This window comes from Gekko japonicus, unplaced genomic scaffold (assembly GCF_001447785.1).
Source record: "Gekko japonicus isolate JY-2015 unplaced genomic scaffold, Gekko_japonicus_V1.1 scaffold205, whole genome shotgun sequence".
In the NCBI taxonomy this organism is placed as follows: Eukaryota; Metazoa; Chordata; class Lepidosauria; order Squamata; family Gekkonidae; genus Gekko; species Gekko japonicus.
The window spans coordinates 940,342-960,824 of NW_015175976.1; the positions used below are offsets into that span (position 1 = coordinate 940,342).

At 43.2% G+C, this 20,483-nt stretch overlaps 1 protein-coding gene across 1 annotated transcript in view; it reads right to left on the reverse strand.

Moving 5' to 3' along the window:
- The window catches only part of RNF38 (ring finger protein 38), a 62,957-nt gene extending 57,031 nt beyond the window's left edge, over positions 1–5,926 (reverse strand). The window contains exon 1 of the mRNA XM_015426149.1: positions 5,864–5,926. The gene's annotated coding sequence lies outside the window, so the exon portion shown is untranslated. The remainder of the gene's footprint in view (positions 1–5,863) is intronic.
- Between the last annotated feature and the right edge of the window lie 14,557 nt (positions 5,927–20,483).

Consider the following 20,483-nt stretch of genomic DNA (forward strand, 5'->3'; position numbering starts at 1 on the left):
GACACTCACTGTGAAGGGTCCTTCTTCTCTTCTGAGGTCTGGAGGACATCTTGTGGGTGATTACCATCCATCACTTAAGGAAGGCAGGATCAATTCTATTTACTTCCTGTTTCCTCTGGTGGGAGTCACCCTGAGCTCAGTTCTGGTACTCCGAAAGCCAAACACCACTGATATCTAATAACTCTAAGAGGAAAACTCAAGTAACAACAGTAAGAACATAAACACTAACAGCTAGAACAGGAAGTGAAAGCCTCTTCTACTTCCTTTTTTTGTAGAAACGTAGAAATGGCAAACCTTGACAGCATGATAAAAAGTAGAGAAAACACCCTGCCAACAAAAGTCTGCATGGTCAAAGCAATGGTATTCCCAGTAGTACTGTATGGCTGCGAGAGTTGGACTATAAGGAAGGCCGAGCGCCGAAGAATAGATTCTTTTGAATTATTTATTTATTTATTTATTTATTCAGCTTGATATACCGCCCTAACCCCCGTAGGGGTCTCTGGGCGGTTTACAGAGGGGGTGCTAATCACTTGTTAACCCTAACTAGGGCCACACACTGTTTCTGGGGAAGGGGCAGCCTACCGGCACCCAGCATTTCTTCATGGGGCGATCCAGGAAGGAGTACATGGGAGCGCCAGAAGGTTTTATAGACCTCAAACAACCACATTTAATCTGCAAACTACAGAAGGGGCTGTATGGACTAAAACAGGCAGAATGTGCCTGGAACCAAAAAAAAAATTACACACAATGCTCATAGCACAAGGCTTCAAGTGAGGAGAAGCAGATTCATATCTGTACACTAAACACAAAGATGGACACTGTACTTTTATTCTTGTGTACGCTGATGACCGGATTCTGGGTTATGACAGGCAAATGGACTATAACAGTGTGGTAGAGTGCCTAAACAGAGAAGTAGAGAGTAAGGAGCTAGGAGATGTTTCTTACTATCTGGGCATACAAATTGAAAGGGAGGAAGATGGTTCATTTCTTCTAAACCAGAAGAAAATAATTGAACTCTTATAGACATTAAGTCTTGAAAATGCTACACAGTGGCAGCGCCTATGGAAACTGACTTTCTTAAGAACACCGAAATTAGTCAGCCTTTACCGAAAGACAATCAGTACAGAAATGCCATAGGAAAACTTCTATACTTAATCACCACTAGAAGACCCGATATTGCAACCAGTGTTAGGATCCTTAGTAGAAAGGCAAGTGCACCTAGCAAGAAAGAGTGGGTTGCAGTAAAAAGAGTAGCTAGATATCTAAACGGAACTTTAGATTTGAAACTAAAATTGCCATCCACCAGTAACCCAAAGTTAGTTGGTTACATGGGTGAAGATTGGGCAGGAGACAGCTTAAAGTATATTTTTATTATATTTGATCCTCTATGGAGGTGGACCAATCTCCTGGGGCAGTAGAACACAAACTACAAGTAAATTTGTCTTCCACAGAGTCTGAATATATATAGCATCTACTGAAGCATGTAGAGAACTGTTGTGGCTAGACCAGTTACTAAAGGATTTTGGAGCTGACGAGCAAAAGCCGATTCAGCTTATAGAAGACAACCAGAGCAGCATTAAGACTTCTCAGTCAGAAAAAATGGCTGCACACACTAAGCACATTTGGTGTGAAGTTTCATTTAGTGCATGACCTAACTGAGAAGGGCATAATAGAGGTGGAGTACTGTTCAACAGTAACAGCGTTCCGTGCAAACTTGGTGTTTAGTCATGCCGGCCACATGACCAGGGAAACATCTTCGGACAGCGCTGGCTCTTCGGCTTTGAAACGGAGATGAGCACCGCAACCCTAGAGTCGGATTCGACTGGCTTTCGAGCAAGGGAACCTTTACCTTTACCTTTTAGCTGTTGCATTTTATGTAAGCTGCCCTGAGCCTGCTCCGGCGGGGAGCGTGGGGTACAAATCAATCAAATCCATAAATTAAAAAAAGGGTAGCTGCATTAGTCCACCTGTAGCAGTAGAAAAGAGCCAGAGTCCAGGAGCACCCTAAAGACTAACAAAATTGGTGGCAGGGGAGGAGCTTTCGTGAGGGACAAAAACTCATACCCTGCCACAAATTCTGCTGGTCTTTAAGGTGCTCCTGCTCTTTTCTACAGCCACGTTAAAGGGGTTGTGAAATGAAATGTTATACTGAAATGTAGTCAAGAAAAGTACAGACGCAGTCACCAGGTTCAATTCAAGGTATTGGCTGCAACCAGTGTTAGGATCCTTAGTAGAAAGGCAAGTGCACCTAGCAAGAAAGAGTGGGTTGCAGTAAAAAAAGTAGCTAGATATCTAAACGGAACTTTAGATTTGAAACTAAAATTGCCATCCACCAGTAACCCAAAGTTAGTTGGTTACATGGGTGAAGATTGGGCAGGAGACAGCTTAAAGTATATTTTTATTATATTTGATCCTCTATGGAGGTGGACCAATCTCCTGGGGCAGTAGAACACAAACTACAAGTAAATTTGTCTTCCACAGAGTCTGAATATATATAGCATCTACTGAAGCATGTAGAGAACTGTTGTGGCTAGACCAGTTACTAAAGGATTTTGGAGCTGACGAGCAAAAGCCGATTCAGCTTATAGAAGACAACCAGAGCAGCATTAAGACTTCTCAGTCAGAAAAAATGGCTGCACACACTAAGCACATTTGGTGTGAAGTTTCATTTAGTGCATGACCTAACTGAGAAGGGCATAATAGAGGTGGAGTACTGTTCAACAGTAACAGCGTTCCGTGCAAACTTGGTGTTTAGTCATGCCGGCCACATGACCAGGGAAACATCTTCGGACAGCGCTGGCTCTTCGGCTTTGAAACGGAGATGAGCACCGCAACCCTAGAGTCGGATTCGACTGGCTTTCGAGCAAGGGAACCTTTACCTTTACTTTACTGTTCAACATAAGAAATGGTGGCTGACATCGTAACCAAGCCTCTGTCAAGAGACAGATTTGAAAAACTAAGAGACAAGCTGAAACTTGAGAACTCTTGTATGTGACGTTAAGAAGGGGTGTTGGAGATTGTAACTTTGCATGCAAGAGGATCTGGGAGGGAAAGGGTTAAGAGAATTCTCTCACTCACGTACACTTAGCAGCTGGCCCTACCCTCTCATTCAGAGGTTCCCCAACTTATTTGGCCTACTGCCCCCCTGGAGATCTACCTTCAAGAAGTGGACAAAAAGATGCAGTTTGTGGATCTGCACCTGGATCGTTCCAGCACTCTGGAGGGGGGGGGGGCGGTATTGCCCAGTTTGGGAACCAGTGGTTAGATGTTGAGCCTCTTTGGCCCTTGCTTGTCTTCTGTGTTTCATCCTATATAGGACCTCTCTTCTTCTCTCTCTTGCCTGGGCTTGGAGCTAGAAGCAAGTTAACTGGTTTGAAGTTAATCTGTTCACAAGTTAAATGTACATGAATATGTCATGTAAGATGTGCTTCTGTTTGTGTAAATAAAATTTTCCCCTTTAACTGAGAGACATGGAGAATCGGGGATACCACGTGAAGCTTCTGTGCTTCCAAGGAAATTGATTTTTACCACTCCTAAGCCATCTGTCACAGATCCTCAGCACATTCGAGGAAGTTCTGCAACTGGGACTTCAGTTTTTATGAGACACAGACTGTATCTTTCATGTTTCACTGCCACCCTCACAGTAAAGGAGGCGTGCACCCTTACAGAGAGACATCCCATAATGCTGCCGCACAACACTGAGAAAGACTGACAGAGGACAGACAAGTCCTGTGTTAGGGATGCTCATCAGCTGTTGGTTCTGATCTCACTGACACAAAGCTTCCAAGGAACCCGGGGATACTGAACCTGCAGCGCAGGGAAACACTGATTTCTCTCCCCCTCATCTAGAATCAATATATTTACAATCAAACTAGTGTCCAAATAGCCTCATTTTCACATCTTATATACACACACACAAACTCTAAATGTACTCCTGCCTAATGTTTAAAAAATGCAGTTTAACAAGCTTGATAAAATTTCCTATCTGTTGTCACCTCAGGGGAACATTACTAAACCAATGTTTTTTGTGCTTTCTGTAACTTCCAGAAAGCGGAAGGGAATGAAACTCGGCTCCTTGACACATAAGTCATTTAATCTTTAAACGATAACATGCAACAGCCTTTTCATTTACACGGCCCAGGTTGGTTTTTTTTATAGGGCAATAACAGTTCAGTTCTGCACTGTGCTGAAATGTCAGAACACTTAAGTTAAGGAAAGATCTACAGTGCACGAAGCGACAGTTGTCAGGATAGACAAACTAATTTTCTAAGGCTTCCCCCATACCTTTCAAGTTATGCAAGTATTCTCCCCTCACCTTTTATGGAAAGAGGGCATTTATTTAACCAAAATCCATGTGCAAAACACCTTTTTTATCATACTCCACAATCTTATGAATACAAGGGGAAACACCCTTCCATTAATTACTAGAATTTTCATTCAGGATTTACTAAATCATGCTAAGTTTAGCATTGGTAGAGGCTAATCACTTACACAATTTATAAAATATGAAAAATCCTTAAGAGGGTTACTGTGTTGCAACAGTATTTTCAGGCAGCATCCTGCTCTTGAAGATCAGAGAAATCTGAACATCAGAAATCCATAGGTTAATATGTCAGTGAAACTGGACTGAGAAGGGTGTATTGCTACCTTGCAAGGCAAAATGAAGGCCACTGTCACTATGGCGATTCTACAGAAATGTTTAAAGACACCACAGATCTCAGGTCCTTGAGAGAAAATGGGATCCCAACTTATCTTCTAATTAAACCAAATATCCACCAAGAAATTAATATTAATGGCTCTTCAGTAAACTCCGTGCTAGAAGAGATTGAGTATCTCATCAACCAACCCCCCCCCCACACACAATTAGCATAATGGCACACAAAGGTTCACTGGAGCACAGAGGCCCTTCAAATTAATACAACACAGGAGATTATCGGCCAGAATTGCCTTGAAAATGGAATGGGGGGGAGGGGAGTCCTCTTTAAAGCAGCATTATAATGGGTAGGGATGCTATATCAGGAGACCTTCCAGCAATTCCCTTTGATGGGTGTGCAGGACCTGGGGTGAAGCCTGGCATGCAGACACCATTTCCAGCTAAAGCCAGAAGTTACATGGGATGCTCTAGCATTCCACAATCTCCCTGTGCCACTTCCGGTTTAAACAGGAAATGGTTTAGGCATGCTGATATGACACTGGCATGCGAGGCCCTGCCCTCCCCCCCAGTTGCTTTGGGGGTTGCTAGGTGCGGCCTAGCAACCCTATTATAATGACGGCCTTGGTAGGCTGTCTCAAGGACAGTTCTCAATGACTGTGGCAAGATTCGTGCCAGTTTAGGTCCCATTATCCGAAAGCAGTATCATCAAGAGCTTGGTGTCTTTTTCCAACTACCCAACGGTATACACAATCGAGGTGAAAAACATATTCATGCACGTACATGCCCTCATTTCTAGGTGGGCTTAAATGTCCTTAATTGATCAAAGCCTCCCAAATCAGACTGATTGACGTCAGAATGCTTTGCGGTTTGAAAACTGAGCCCCTGTCTAGAAACATTTCAAGTGAAAATGAAACATACCCCCCCCCAAATTCCTCACGTTTCATGAGTCAAAAAATGACGTATCTGTATTTGCAAAGAGAGAGAAAGAAAATCCTTTGACCACAAGTGACCAGTAGTGAGCACCAATAAATTCTACTTAAAACAAACAAACATCGTGTTTCCAGAATATAGGAATGCCTTTTCCATAACAGGCAATACTAACCTGAGATAAGTAAGCATTTTTTAAAAAAAGAAAACGTTTCACAAATAGGGTTTCCAGTGACAGAAAACTGACGTCTACCTGAAGGCAGTATCTTTTTCCTCCCTTACCTTGTCACTGTCATCAGTACAGATGTGGTCTTGATGGATCAACTGGCACGGGAAGGAAGCACTAACACCACCTACAAAGAAAGCAGGAAGACAATCAATACATTTGGAAAGCACTAATAACATGATCAAGCCAAGGCACTCTAGCTGTGGCCTTATAATTATGATGCAGAGACTATGGACATACATATTTATTTAGAAAATGATTTTTTTTACCCCCTATGTCACTATTTACACTTGGCCATAAACTTAATATCCACATAGAAATCTAACGTCAACTGGGTATGTTTGAAAAACACATACGAAATGAACATTGGAAGACGAAGCAGATAAACTATTGATGAATGTGTGGTGTTTTTCATGTATGTTGTGGAGTTCATTAGCTTTAAAATGCCAACTCGCAGGAATATTAGAGGTCTTAACATTGCCCTATAAGTGTGGCTTCATACAAGTGAATTAATTATGAATGTCCTATTATCAAAAAGTTGCCTAAAATAAGTATTTTAATGTGAATATTCTGAAACCTTATTGCAACCAACGTGCTCTTTAAAAAATCAAAGATGTTTTTATATTTGGCATGTTTTTTTTCCAAATCTCCATAAATGAAGGATTCTTTTTTTATACTGGGCCATGTAATACCAAAAACTGAAACGGTAAGCTTTCATATACACAGAGCAAGTATAAACATCTTTTTCGCTTTGAATACCTGTGAGAGAAGAAGAGTTCTGTGTAACATGAAAGCTTGCTTGCCTAACATATTAGTATTAAAAGAACTGAAAAAACACTGCACAACATGCTTGGTATTCTGGTTTACATCAACTGCATCATTAACTCAAGCATTTTCAATTTCAGCCCAACTATTAGACGGTAGCCCTGCAAGCGAAAGCTCACTGAGAGACAGCCTCTCACCCGTACACTTAAAATGCCTTGTAGCTAAAAATGTACTTTCTAGAAGTTCCTCTGCAATTGCTGCTAGTTCTGTTCTGGTACTCTCTTGTTTTTGACTTACATCGCTTTCTTTTCCCTGTTTTACTGCCCACGACATGGAAAGAACAGTATTCTGTTATGAAACCACTACTCTGCATTCAGTAAAAAACAAGCTGAGCCCTACCCAATACTTGGCCTCCGGAGGCTGCTCATTCGTGGACTACAGCCAATTCACATCACTTGAGGCCCAAAGTCACTCCAACAGCAAACTAGCTGGCTTCACCACACCTAACTCGGACACAGCTCTTGACATGGCTGCACAAATACACTGCCTGAGAAACAAAACACTGCTCCAGGGAAGCCCAAAAGCTTACACACACACAGTAGGATTTTTACCTTCTTTTTCTCTTAACAGCCAGTGAGGCACCGTGGCCTGAGCGTCAGATTACGGAAGATCTGGGAGATCCAGGTTCTCTATCTCCCCACCCCGCCCCCCCAAGCTTGCTCAATGACCTTGGGCCAGTCACACAGAGTCAATCTAACCTACTTCACAGGATTCTTACGAGGATGAAATAATGGAGGAGAGAAGAATGATATAAAGCTTGGAGGCAAGGCAGGATTTAAAGTAAATAAACTCCTTGCCATATCTTGAGAAACCAAAGCACAAACAAGACCTTTCGGGTTCTGGCCACTGTCTCATGTGAGGTGTCAGCTTCTACAGTGTATCCGTGAGTTTTGAGAATTTCCATTTAGAAGTCTTAGCCTTAAAAAAAAAAATACAAACTACAGGCAGCTACTCTCCCCTTATGATGGTGGTGAAAAGCACGATCAACTCCCTCAGCGTGTGAACATTGATTGGGTGGTTTGCATAGGGAGGCTGTTCCTTTTTTTTTTTGTATAGGGTCGGACCTGGCAGCCGGTGGCCAGTTCTGACACAGAATCTGTCTATGTCTTGTGAGCAAAGATTCTACTTTGTGAGCTACTGGCATTAAAGCCGTGAGTGAGCAATTTGGCTGCTGCATGAATTAGTTTGCTCTGGAGCCCTCCTTCCTTAGTTAAGACAAAAATATGTGAGCCAGAGGCTAAAAAACTGTGAGCTAGCTCACATGAACTCAGCTTAGAGGGAACATTGAGTCACTGTCAGTTTATGGTTACCCCAAAGGATTTTCAAACAGAACTGGTTTCCCATTGCCTGCCTCTGGGCAGCGGCGCTGGACCACACCTTGGTGGTGGGTCTCTCATCCAAGCACCAACCAGGGCCAACCCTGCTTAGCTTCTAAGTAGTTAGAGATCAAACCGCATTCAGCATCTCACTAGAAGAGGAGTGTCTGAAGTGGCGTGGACCTTCTCTCTCACAGCCCTGGCCTGAAGCCCTTATAACCGGATTTCTCTTTGGCATTTCCTAATGTGTTTTGTTACATTTATGTAAGACACAAGAAAGTACTGTGCTTAGTTTTGTTTTCCAGGTCTTGGATCTGCATGCACGGGGAGAAGGTTGAGTAAAGGCAACCTTCATTTGAAAATGCTCTCCTTATGCACTAGTGCTCCCCCACCCTCCAACTTACTGCTGCAATCACAGCTGAGCTTTATATGTCCATATCCATGTAAATCAACCCGGATTGCCTCAAAACATGATTTGGTGATAGAGCTCATGCCTAGTGCTCTCTAATCTAGGTGATCCCTGGGGCACAAAGGTGATGTCCTCTGGGCTCTTCTGAAGCACCTCCAGCTCCATTAATTAATTAACCTATGGCATTGTGTATAGTATAGCCAGGAGATCCAAAGATTGCCTGGTGGACAAACGTTCTAGCTCTTTTAGCGCTATGCACTGCTAGGTGGCGACTTGGACTTGCTTTTTTTTTAAGGCAAGAGACATTTCAGTGGTTTTGCCATTGCCTGCCTCTGTGTCACGACCCTGGCATCCCTTGGTGGTTGCCCTTCCAAAGACTAGCCAAGGCCGACCTTGCTTAGCTTCCGAGATCTGACAGGATCGGGACAACCTGGGCTATCCAGGTCAGGGTGCACCTCCTGCTACAAATGAGGCACAGGAGAGCCAAAGTAACTCTTTGCTTTGGAGAAAAAGCTAGCGGGTGCCACAGCACACATTGACAGACACCACGATGTGTCAAGCTTGGGCCTCGCTTGCCATAGACTGCTGTCCAGCCAAACTCCTGGTTTGTTGCATTAGGTGTTAACTGCTTTCTTAGACGTGCTTCTTTCACTGTTTTATCTCCCATACCGTTTATCTTCTCTGCCAGGAGGGGGCAGGGGGAGTGGATCTTGGTGTGAATGTCTGCTTGAGCTTGCGTAGTACATACAGGGCCATGGGAAGTGCATGATCTCAGCTTCTCGCTTGACCTTGGAATGTAACTGCTAGTTTGCAGGTGTTGGGCCGGCCCTGAGGATAGGCCTAGAGCTTTGGCAGGCTGACTGTGAACATTGATTGGGTGGTTTGCATAGGGAGGCTGGCTGTCCCTTTTTTTTTTTGTATAGGGTCGGACCTGGCAGCCGGTGGCCAGTTCTGACACATAATCTGTCTATGCTTGGAATCTCTTTACCACCAAATAAACAAATCTTGCTGCAACAAGAGTGTCGTGAGAGTGATTGACTTGAAACGATGGAGATCACTTTCGTAGAGGCACATCTCTAGGGCTTCCATGCAGAAAGGTGCCGTCAACCACTCCTAATCATTGTTACTGTCAAAGGCTATCCAGAGTATAGCAATACAGACATTAGCTGCATCACAAAATTTCAACCAACTGCAGCAGAGAAAGGGTGCTTTAGGACACCAGTTCCCATGAATGAAGAAACTGCAGCAGAGAAAGGGTGCTTTAGGATACCAGTTCCCATCCAGTTAATTGAAACTGGCTCCCAAAGCAGTATACTGGAAATGTAAGCCTTTGCAAAGGTCTATCATAGCACAATGACAACAAAGCACTGGGTGCAATTAGACATTTCACAGGATTTGCCAATGATTCCACAGGAGTACAGAGAAACTGCACGATATAGCGTTGGATGAAAAATTCAATTTCTGAAGAACCTCAGTTTCCATTTGCAAAAGCAAAGCAAGTTTCTAGCAAAGGAGAGAGGACAGACCCAATGCAATTGCTGTTATCTCCTCTGGTATAAACTCGGAGTGCTTTCCCAATTCTTTTTTCTGATGCACAGGGCTGTGACAAGCAGAGATGTCAAGGGATAGAGAAATGCCATTTGCAGTGAATAAATGTCCAATGGCAGTTTCCAATTTAACACTGGAAGTTCAGGACATCTATGACTCCAACCCTTCTGTATTCTGTAAACATGTGAAGCTATACTTAAAATTACATAGGCAATGCATATTGCCTCTCTAAAGCTTGAGGTGGGGGATGCGGGGAGAAGGCATTGAATAACATTTCCAGGGGCAGGAGGCAAAGCTACACTGAGAAGCCCAACAGTCCGGTCTACTCCAGAATCCCCACCCCCATCAAGTCGCAGCCAACTTAAAGAGACCCCATAGGGTTTTCATGACAAGAAACTTTCAGAGGTAGACTGTCACTGCCTGCCTCTGTGTGGCGAGCTTGGTATTCCTTGGTTTCTGAGAGCTAATGAGACTGAGCTAGACTGGCCCATCCAGGTCAGGGTTACTCCAGAAATTAGAAAACCCAAATAAGTATGAAAAACCTAAACCCTGCAGAATGATGCAAAAGTGATAGAAATGCAGCCTTCCTTGCATATAATTTAGTGTAAAGTACACACACAGTTTTGGCCTTTACTATGCACAGCTTGGAGCTGCGGTGGCTCAAGTGGTTAAGATGCTGAACTGCAGGCTGTGGAAGGTCTGTAGTTCAGCAGTTCGAGACCCGGGTTGCCGCATGACGGAGTGAGCTCCCGTCTCTGGTTCCAGCTCCTGCCAACCTAGCAGTTCGAAAGCAAGAAATTGCAAGTAGATAAATAGGTACCACTTCGGTGGGAAGGTAACAGCGTTCCGTGCGCCTTGGCGTTTAGTCATGCCGGCCACATGACCACGGAAATGTCTTCGGACAGCGCTGGCTCTTCGGCTTTGAAATGGAGATGAGCACTGCAACCCTAGAGCCGGATTCGACTGGCTTTCGAGCAAGGGAACCTTTACCTTTACTTTTTTATGCACAGCTTAAGCTACCGTAGATCAAGATGGGTAACCATGCTAAGTCTGTCTGTAGCAGTAGAAAAGAGCAAGAGTCCAGTAGCACCTTAAAGACTAACAAAATATATGGTAGGGTGTGAGCTTTCGTGAGTCGCTGCTCACTTCTTCAGGTATCTGAAGAAGTATATGAAGAAATGAGCAGGTATCTGAAGAAGCGAGCGGTGAGTTTCGAAAGCTCACACCCCTGCCACATATTTTGTTAGTCTTTAAGGTGCTACTGGACTCTTGCTCTTTTCTATGGCTTAAGCTAGATATTAGACACTTCCCAGTATCAGGGTTGAAAAACGACTACACCATCATGCTGGAAAAAAAATCCACATTACCATAGTACCCATCCCCCAAAAGAACAAACACTCACAGATGGTTCACACGAGCTTACACATCACGTAATGGTTACCATTACAACAAATGACCAGCATGTGTGAATGACCCATTATCGATCTATCACTTCAGACACAACGATGTGTTTCAATGGAGTCAGTTAACACTTGATGACTATCAGCTGAATGTGTGAATCAACCAAGTTATGGACAAGTATGTTTGAAACAGGTCTCCATTAAATTGCAGTAATAATCCAAAATAATATTGGGGGTCATGTCACCAGGCCTGGATAGCATATACCTAAGGGCTCATAAAGCACAAGGCCACAAAAATGGTAGCATTCACCAGCACATGATGTAGCAATGACCACTAATTCACTTGGCTTTGAAAGGAGATTACACCATTCATAAAAGACAGGTCCATCAATGGCTACTTAGTCAGGATTACTATATTGAACCACTAAGTTCAGATCAAGGCACTAAAGCTCCTGAATACTAATGCAGGGGAGAAACAATAGATGTAGGCTTTGGCCTCCACACCGTTTTTGAGGGCATCTGGCCGGGCCCTGTATGAAAGAGGGTGTTGGCCTAGATGGACTAACAGTCCAACTAAGCACAACTGTTTGTATGTTCCATCACGCATCCATTACCACAATGGCTGAATTAAAACCATGAGCCCAAAGTATTATTGGACAGCACTAACTAAAAAAAACCCCTTCCCCCAGCAAACTGTCAGCAAGAGCGAAGTTCGGTGGATTGCAAGCCAGTAGCTCCTGGCCTGGCAAACTGCTCTCGTTCCAAATTAAGGTATTTAAGGTATTGCTTCCAAAAGCCCAGTATGAGACAGACCGCTTTAACTTTTGTTAAAAGCCTCAAGGAAAAGTAAGGAACTGAAGAAAGATCTCCCTAGGAGTAGGTCACAGCTGGTATAGTTAAACACTTGAATATGGACAGCTCATGATCTACAAAACAGAGATGAGGACACTGATGGACTCATCATTCCAATATGCAATGCTATTGTTTGGGTAATCTTGTCACTCTCTTTCAGCCTAACTGTCAGCAAGCTGCCATTCTGTTTTCTGTGTTTCTTGGAGAATAAAGATGCCAAGCAATCAGCTATTTTTCTGAGAGTTCATTTAAGGCAGTGATACTAACTCAGTGGCTCAGTGGTTGGCTGGTGGCTTCCACCTTGAAACAGCCAGCACCAGAAGACTGTACACTGCAAGCCTTCCTAATGGGCATGGTTCCAGCCAGGGATGGATACAAACATGGCTTTTTTGGCCAATGGTCATTACAAATGTAGGTCTCCAGGAGCCATGGAGTGAGCATCGCTGATTTAAGGTCTTAAAGAAAACGTAGTTTCGCCTTCAAAGTAAATACAACACTCCAGATGCTCCACCATCAAGGGCCACTGCACAAAGTCCCACACGAAAGGCCTCTTATATTCTTAAAGTATTCGTATTCTTTATACAGAGATGCATTTCTAGTTCATGAATGACTTCTTGGTAGAACCTAAAACTCTCCTCCAAAAGATCAGCATCCAAAATATCAATCAAATATGTAAGGCACCTCCAGATACCACTGACAACACATGCTATGCATCCCACCCATTACACCCGCAAACACTTCAGTTATGACAGTTATGCGACAATTATGCATAAATACATACCTGACTATTAATCAGAGCCATACTAAATTTGCACAGCAGCCCAGGTCACTAAACAAGTGACACACTGTGAAACTATGAGGGAGGGAGATACAAATTATAGAAAAGCTTTCAGCCTCAAGTCAGAACTTCCAAGTCCCCCAACATGCATGGTGTATTGTCCATTTCATTTATTATAAACCTAAATTAAAAGCTATTCCTCCAAAATAAATTTGTCCAACCTATTAATACAGCACTAACTGTATATATTTACAGATTTAGCATACACACACAATTTTGGGGTGCAAACATCACTGATGAACAATTTTGCTTCCATTCTTCTACCACAGAAAGACAGAACACAAATGAGCATGTCATCGTCAAAGAACTGTGATCACCCGGGAAAAATGCAAGGCATTAATCGGATATTTTATGTGTGAATTGTGCAAGTGTTTGTTCACCACAGCACTTGCAGGATATCTGAAGGCATATTACAATGTTTAAATACTTCCATGCTGCCTGTCTGTTAAAATGACACACAAAGCAGCTTATATCAGGCAGGGAAGGACAAAGGCAGCATCACACAACACACCAAATCAACAGAATTGCAAAAGGAACTCCACACGACAGGACAGCAGTTATAAGTCTTCTCAAAGTCACTAAAACTTATGAGCCACATGAGCCTCCCCATGGGAAGAAGTTCCAATAAACTAAGTGCCACTACTGAGAAAGCCCTGGCTTGGAGTCTACCTATCGCTTCCACGGATCTGCGAAGTGAAACCTCCCCATCTCCCCCTTCCTGTTGCAGTCCAAACTTCTCCCCAAAATGCTGAGGGATGGGGACCCCACCACCACCACGGAGCAGCTCAGAGGGAGAATCAGAGCTCTGCTCTGGGAGGTGGAAAAATTGAGAAAACTGCCACCCTTCCCACCCTGCACACGTGGGAAGTTTCAAATAGGATCCAACCCTTCCTCTCGGAGACACTCATGAACTTCCGATAATGAGACCACAATGAGCAGAAGCGCCAATAGTAACCACCAAGATTCATATGAGAGAAGGCAATCCCTGAGATATTCCGGACTCGTATCATTTAGAGCCATCAGTGACAACCCAAGCACTTTGAACTAGGCCAAGGAGCCACCTGTGAGCCAAGCAAGATGAATATCTGCTCCATGCAGCCAGCACCATCCATCTTCACAGCCACATTTCTGGATCAACTGCAGTTACTGAATCATTTCTGAGGGCAGCCCAAACACAGAACACATTGTAATAGTCTTCAGGCTATGTGTTTCACTATTAACCTCAAGGAGGTTAAACTCGCAAAATGACTTGCGCGTTAATACAGAAATATGGACCAGCTACGGCCAAATTAGTTCCAGGTAGTCAGCCGTGTTGGTCTGAAGCAGTAGAACAAATAGAGTCCAGTGACACCTTTAAGAGCAATAAAGACGTATTCAAGGTATGAGCTTTCGTGTGCATGCATATTTTTTCAAATTTTTGAAGAAGTGTACATGCACATGAAAACTCATACTTTGAATAAACTTTTGTTGGTCTTAAAGATGCCACTGGACTCTAAATTGAGTTGTTGTAGATTTTCCGGGCTGTATGGCCGTGGTCTTGGCATTGTAGGACCTGACGTTTTGCCAGCAGCTGTGAATGGCATCCTCAGAGGTATAACACAGAGAGATGGAGTACTCTCCTTTACACAGAGAGTACTCCATCTTTCTGTGTTATACCTCTGAGGATGCAAGTCACAGCTGCTGGCGAAACGTCAGGTCCTACAATGCCAAGACCATGGCCATATAGCCGGGAAAATCTACAACCACTAACAAACTCCGGCCATGAAAGCCTTCGACAACATATTGGACTCCAAATTTGTTCTACAGCCAAATTAAGCAGCATTGTCCCATCCTGGAGATTTTTTTTTTTAAACAGTAGGTGAAATGTTCAGTGCAGCAATTCACATTAATAGTCAAGTCAGACTGACAAGCTAGGGCCAATGAAAAAGTTATTTCATGGCCTGTCAAACATAAATTAACTTTCACTCTCCCTGTCTGTCTTGGTCGCGCTCCAATTAGTGAGCATCTGTCCCAGCCTTGTTTTCATAAAGAGCAATATTCAAGGCCAGCATTTACTTTTGTCTCTGTATTATATACATACATATACTTGTCAACTATGAAGGATGCCACAACAAACTTACCAGCCAGCTTTTACCCTTGTGTACCCAATTGTACTTTGCCAACACTTTCTAAAGCTCATTTGGACTTACTGTTTCTCCCCAGATAAATGACATATTGAATAGTTTCAGAATACATCTTGGCTTGGATTATATGATCTTTTAATAAAACTGGAAGGATTTATTTTTTTCTGAACAAGCATGCAATCCCATCATCCTATTTGAAGTCACTATGCAGCCTCCTTCCTGAAAACTGTAGGGTTATGCCCCTGTCTGCAAGTTACAACTGGACCCATATTTTTTAATTAATATTTTTCCCCGCTTTGTGCTCTGATCCTAAGAATTCCATCCCAGCATGCTGCTGAATGAACTTTCCACAGAGTGACTCTGTTACTCAGTGCTAATAAATGTGCTTATAAACATCCTCTACCAGTCAAATATCTGACTGTGACAATTCATAAAAACAACAACAAAAACAACAAAAATAAGCAAAGAGGCAAGAGGATTTCCAGGGCTCAGATGTTAAGCCTCCAACAAGTCTTGCGTTTAATATTTTGGTTTGCCAAACAGGCCTCACCTCAGCCTTTGCTCACAAATGCAATTCAAAGCCACATGCAAACTTGCATTCTGTGCTAACATACAAGGAGTATGCAAAAAGAAAAAAAGTCCACTATCAACCCAGTCTAAAACATGGAAGAAGACACTGTGCTGCTGTGCACTACCAAAAATGATAGTTTGCCCTATTATTAGAAGGTGGAGTACCCCCCCCCATTTCTTCTCTAATATCCACAAACTACACTGCACTGAGGGCCTAAGATCACAATCGCAAGGGATTCAGCAGAAAAGCCAACGAAACAGAACATGAGAAAACGTGGCATGAGGTTACTCAGTACTTAAGAAGAAAATATGTTAGAATAATTATAGACCATTGCTCAAGGCTTGAGGTGATTCACAAAATCCAATATAATATATAGTATACAGTGTTATCTTTTAATACAACATTAATATTTCCAACCGAGAACCATCACTCAGAAGTAAAACAAGCTAAAATAATGGATGATGACAGCCACAGAATTAAAAGGCAAGCTAGCTAACACACACACAGACAATGATAACCATTAAATGTCTGCAAGCATATAAACATCTAAGCATCATGTGCTAGCTGTAGAAGGGTCAGCACCAGGCAGATATCTGCAGGGAAGGAACTGCATCACAGAACAAGTCCTATCTTTGGGGGCACACAACTATTTTCTGCGGAGAGAACTCAAATCAGGGCTTCTGGCAATGGTCTTAAACTATTGAGCAGACCCATATGGGACCTGGATGGCCCTTGGCTAACCTGGTCTCATCAGATCTCGGAAGCTAAGCAGGGTCAGCCCCGGTTAGTATTTGGATGAGAGACCACAAAAAAGTCCAGGGTCACCATGCAGAGCCAGGCAATGGCAAACCACCTCTGAACGTCTCTTGCCTTGAAAACGCTGTGGAATCACCGTAACGTCTCTTGCCTTGAAAACGCTGTGGAGTCACCGTTAAGTCAGCGGCATCTTGACGGCACCTCCCACCACCCTATGGGAGAGATGTCCAAGAAGTCACAAGCTGTTCAGGGCTTTAAAAGGATAAGCGCCAGCACTCTAAACTAAGCGCAGAAACAAATGGGTAGCCGGTGGAATTCCCATGATAGGTTCCCATGAAGCTGAGTCAGATAGCTATCTCGCAGCTGCAGTTTCAAAACAATCTTCAAAGGCAGCCTCACATAGAACACATTACAGTAATCTAATCTGGATGTGATCAGAGTATGAATACCTGTGGCTAAATCTAGTTTGCCAAGAACTAACACAACTAGCAAGTCAAATGAAATAGGCTAAAGGCACTACATATTCCTTTAGGTTGAGTAATTCTCCCATCTTAAGACGGCCAGCTTTTCACTCTGCCTAGCATCTTCAATTACTTGCACCTCAGTTTTGTTCTGGATTGAGCCTCAGTTTACAGGCCTTCATGTAGGCTACTATCAACTATGAACACCAGTTCGGAACTTCTGCCTCATCCAAGTTAGGTGAAAAGGAAAAACAGCAGATCATTATCTCCATATTGATGGCGACTTCATTTCAAAACTCCACGTGTCCTCACCCAATGGTTTCGTACAGATAAGTAACAGCAAGAATAGAACCTTGTGGAACCTCATGAAACAAGTTCTATAGGGATGACCAAGTTTCTCCCCAGCATCAGATTCTGGCACAAGTCAGCCACTAGGACATGATATCCCCAGTATCCATCTTCACCAGCTGGTCCAGAAGAACATCATGGCTGGTGATACTGACAGGTGATTAAGAGTTTCTGGAGAACTGGCAGGACCGAACCATCCCAAGAGAAGGCAATCCATCTGAGCAACCAAGGGATTTTTCTGTACCAAAGCCGGAGCTAAAGGTCAGACTGAAATGGTTTTAGACAACTGATCCCAGACAATTCACCCAGCTTTTCTCCTTAGCACAGGCCACATTCCACGTAGCTTTGGTCCATGCATATCACATGATCCCTAGCATATCCTTTTTGAGTTCTGTGTTTTCAGTGCTATGAAGTTTACCTTGATATCCAAATATGCTGGTTGTCCTATTGTGACCACTTCTCTCCTATGCTACCTCTAAGATGTGGTCTTGTGAGCAAAAATTCTACTTTGTGAGCTACTGGCATGAAAGTTGTGAGCAAGCGATTTGGCTACTGCATAAATTAGTTTGTTCTGGAGCCCTCCTTCCTGAGCTACGACAAAAATGTGTGAGCCAGAGGCTAAAAAACTGTGACCTAGCCCATGCTAACTCAGTTTAGAGGAAACACTACTTCTCTCTCTACACACTGATTTCTATTTTCATTTTTCGTACTTCTCAGGAAACATTTAGGATGCATGTGCCATATTCGTTGTTGAAAGCTATTGCATTTATGCTTTTTAGTTTATCATAATCAATTTACACTCTTAGCTTCTCATTTCAAGTCTGCTCACATGAATTTATTTACTACTTAAAAGTGCAAGGGAAACCTAAATATACCCCAAACAAAGCATTCAGATAACTCAAGTCGGGGGGATGGGGGGTGGTATTAAACACATATACACACCCTGTTTGCAAATGCCATTTAACACAACGCCCAATTTGAATACCTATTTAGATATGCATAGGTCACTCACTCAAAAAATATTTTAGGACATGCAAATATGAAATGTTTTCTAATTTATTTAATTTATTTCTTCAAATTTGTACCCCGCCCTCCCCGCCAAGGCAGGCTCAGGGCGGTTTGCACAATAAAAGCACAATAACAGCCGACTTATGGCTACCCTGTAGGGTTTTCAAGTCAAGAGATGTATTAGAGGGGTTTTTGCCATTGCCTGCCTCTGTGTAGTGAGCCTGGTATTCCTCGGTGGCCTCTCACCCAGATACTGACCAGGCCCTGCTTGGCTTCCAAGACTGGATGAGATCAGGCTAGCCTGGCCCAAAGACTTACATACCGGAATAAGAGAAGTCGCATTCAGAGGAGCCTCTGGCTTCCTGTGATGATCAGCACTGAATGCTGCTATGCCACCTGTTAAGGAGAGGGGATGCCTGAAAAAGGTGTTAGAGGGGCTGGGTGCCACAAATTTAGCACTGTGCTCATGGCGCCGTTGTGCTTATGCCTCAGGATAGTGTTGCACGTGCAGCTCCAAGAAATCCTCATTATCGCCTAGAAGCCTATTTCTTTTCATGGATAAACCCCATACTTTTTTTTCATTCCAAAGCATCAATGGTTTGCCATTACAGCTGCTTTAAATAACAGCATTCTTCAATAAAGTAACAAGACACCAAAAATAAATGAATAAATAAAATTGAGCACGTCTAATTAATAACCTGAAGGTGCAGAAGGCAAAAACCGCTGGGTACAAAACTAATTTAATGCTGAACTAATACCACGCTGAACAGTAAATCCGAGCAAAATGCTGTTTTCATATCAGTTCAACTGTTGAGCAGTTCCCCCCCCCCCCGAGGAAGACGGTAGGTTTGAAACGTGTTAACTGTCAGTTTGACACTAAATCGTTTTTGCACCAAATGGCTCTTGCCTTCCACATCTTTTTGTTGTGCAGTGAAGTCACTCTATTTATAATCTATAACCTGGTCAATGAAATCAGTTATGATTATGACGATATAAATGCATTTTTAGTGGCTCCCACACACACACACTCCTGTATCTCGCTCCTCTGCCCAAAATCTCTGTAGGAAAATTATTTCTACTTTACAAATGGAAAAGTGAAGAAGAAGAAGAATTTCCCTGTCTTTAGGGCCCGAGAGAAACAGCTGCTAGTCGGTCAGTGTCCTTGTCATATTAGTTGTTACTTCCAGGCCATGAAAATGATTCAGTAAAAGCCACACTCACAAGTTACAGTGAAAGTGTGTACATACATGCTTCATTTTTCTTTATACATGCACTGAGTAATTCTTATGTTGCATTCAGTGGGTCCACAGCTGAATGTGTGATTTAAACCACACATTTATCCAGGAACTGGTTCCCAGTTTAATTTGTAAAGCAAACATCCATTGGCTCCTTTATACAAAAAGAAGAAGAGGAGTTCGTTTTATACCCCACTTTTCACTACCCGAAGGAGTCTCAGAGCGGCTTACAATTGCCTTCCCTTCCTCTCCCTCACGACAGATACCCTTTGAGGGAGGTGGGGCTGAGAGAGTTCTGAGAGAACTGTGACTGACCCAAAGTCACCCAGCTGGCTGCATGTGGAGGAGTGGGGAATCAAACCCAGTTCTCCAGATCAGAGCCTGCCGCTCTTAACCCCTACACCAAATGGATGTATGAACGCACTCACTGTAACATGTAAAGAGGTCTGAACTGTAAGGGGTACAGATGGGGCATCCCAGACAGCAGTGAGAATACCCTGCCCTCCCCCACCAATCCAGGACATGGATTCCCTACCTCTCCCCCTTTAGCCGATATAATGCTTCTATGAAGCTAATGACAACTAAGATTCCCCTCTGATTCATCATTTTAGACTAGCTAATTTAACAGCAGTTAGTAGGAGATTCACGACAGATGAGAAGAGCTGCCGGGATCCCCCGGAGTGCCAACCATGGTTAGACTATCAACCAACATTACGCCTGACCTACCCATATAGAATTACTAATCGCTAACAGACTTTGGTATATCCAGTTTCTTGCAGGGAGCCCTTGCAGCATTCTAGATATTTTACTATATACAGAACGTCCAAGAAGAACTATGGAGTGTCTCAAAGCCTTCGAATGCAGATGGATACCTAAGAAGAGATGCCTAATCCAAATCTGACACGCATGCTTCCTCAGTATTTTCCCCAAACATAGTCAAAGGCTTGAGGGACTCTACAGGGGCAGATTTAAAATTAATCCACCAT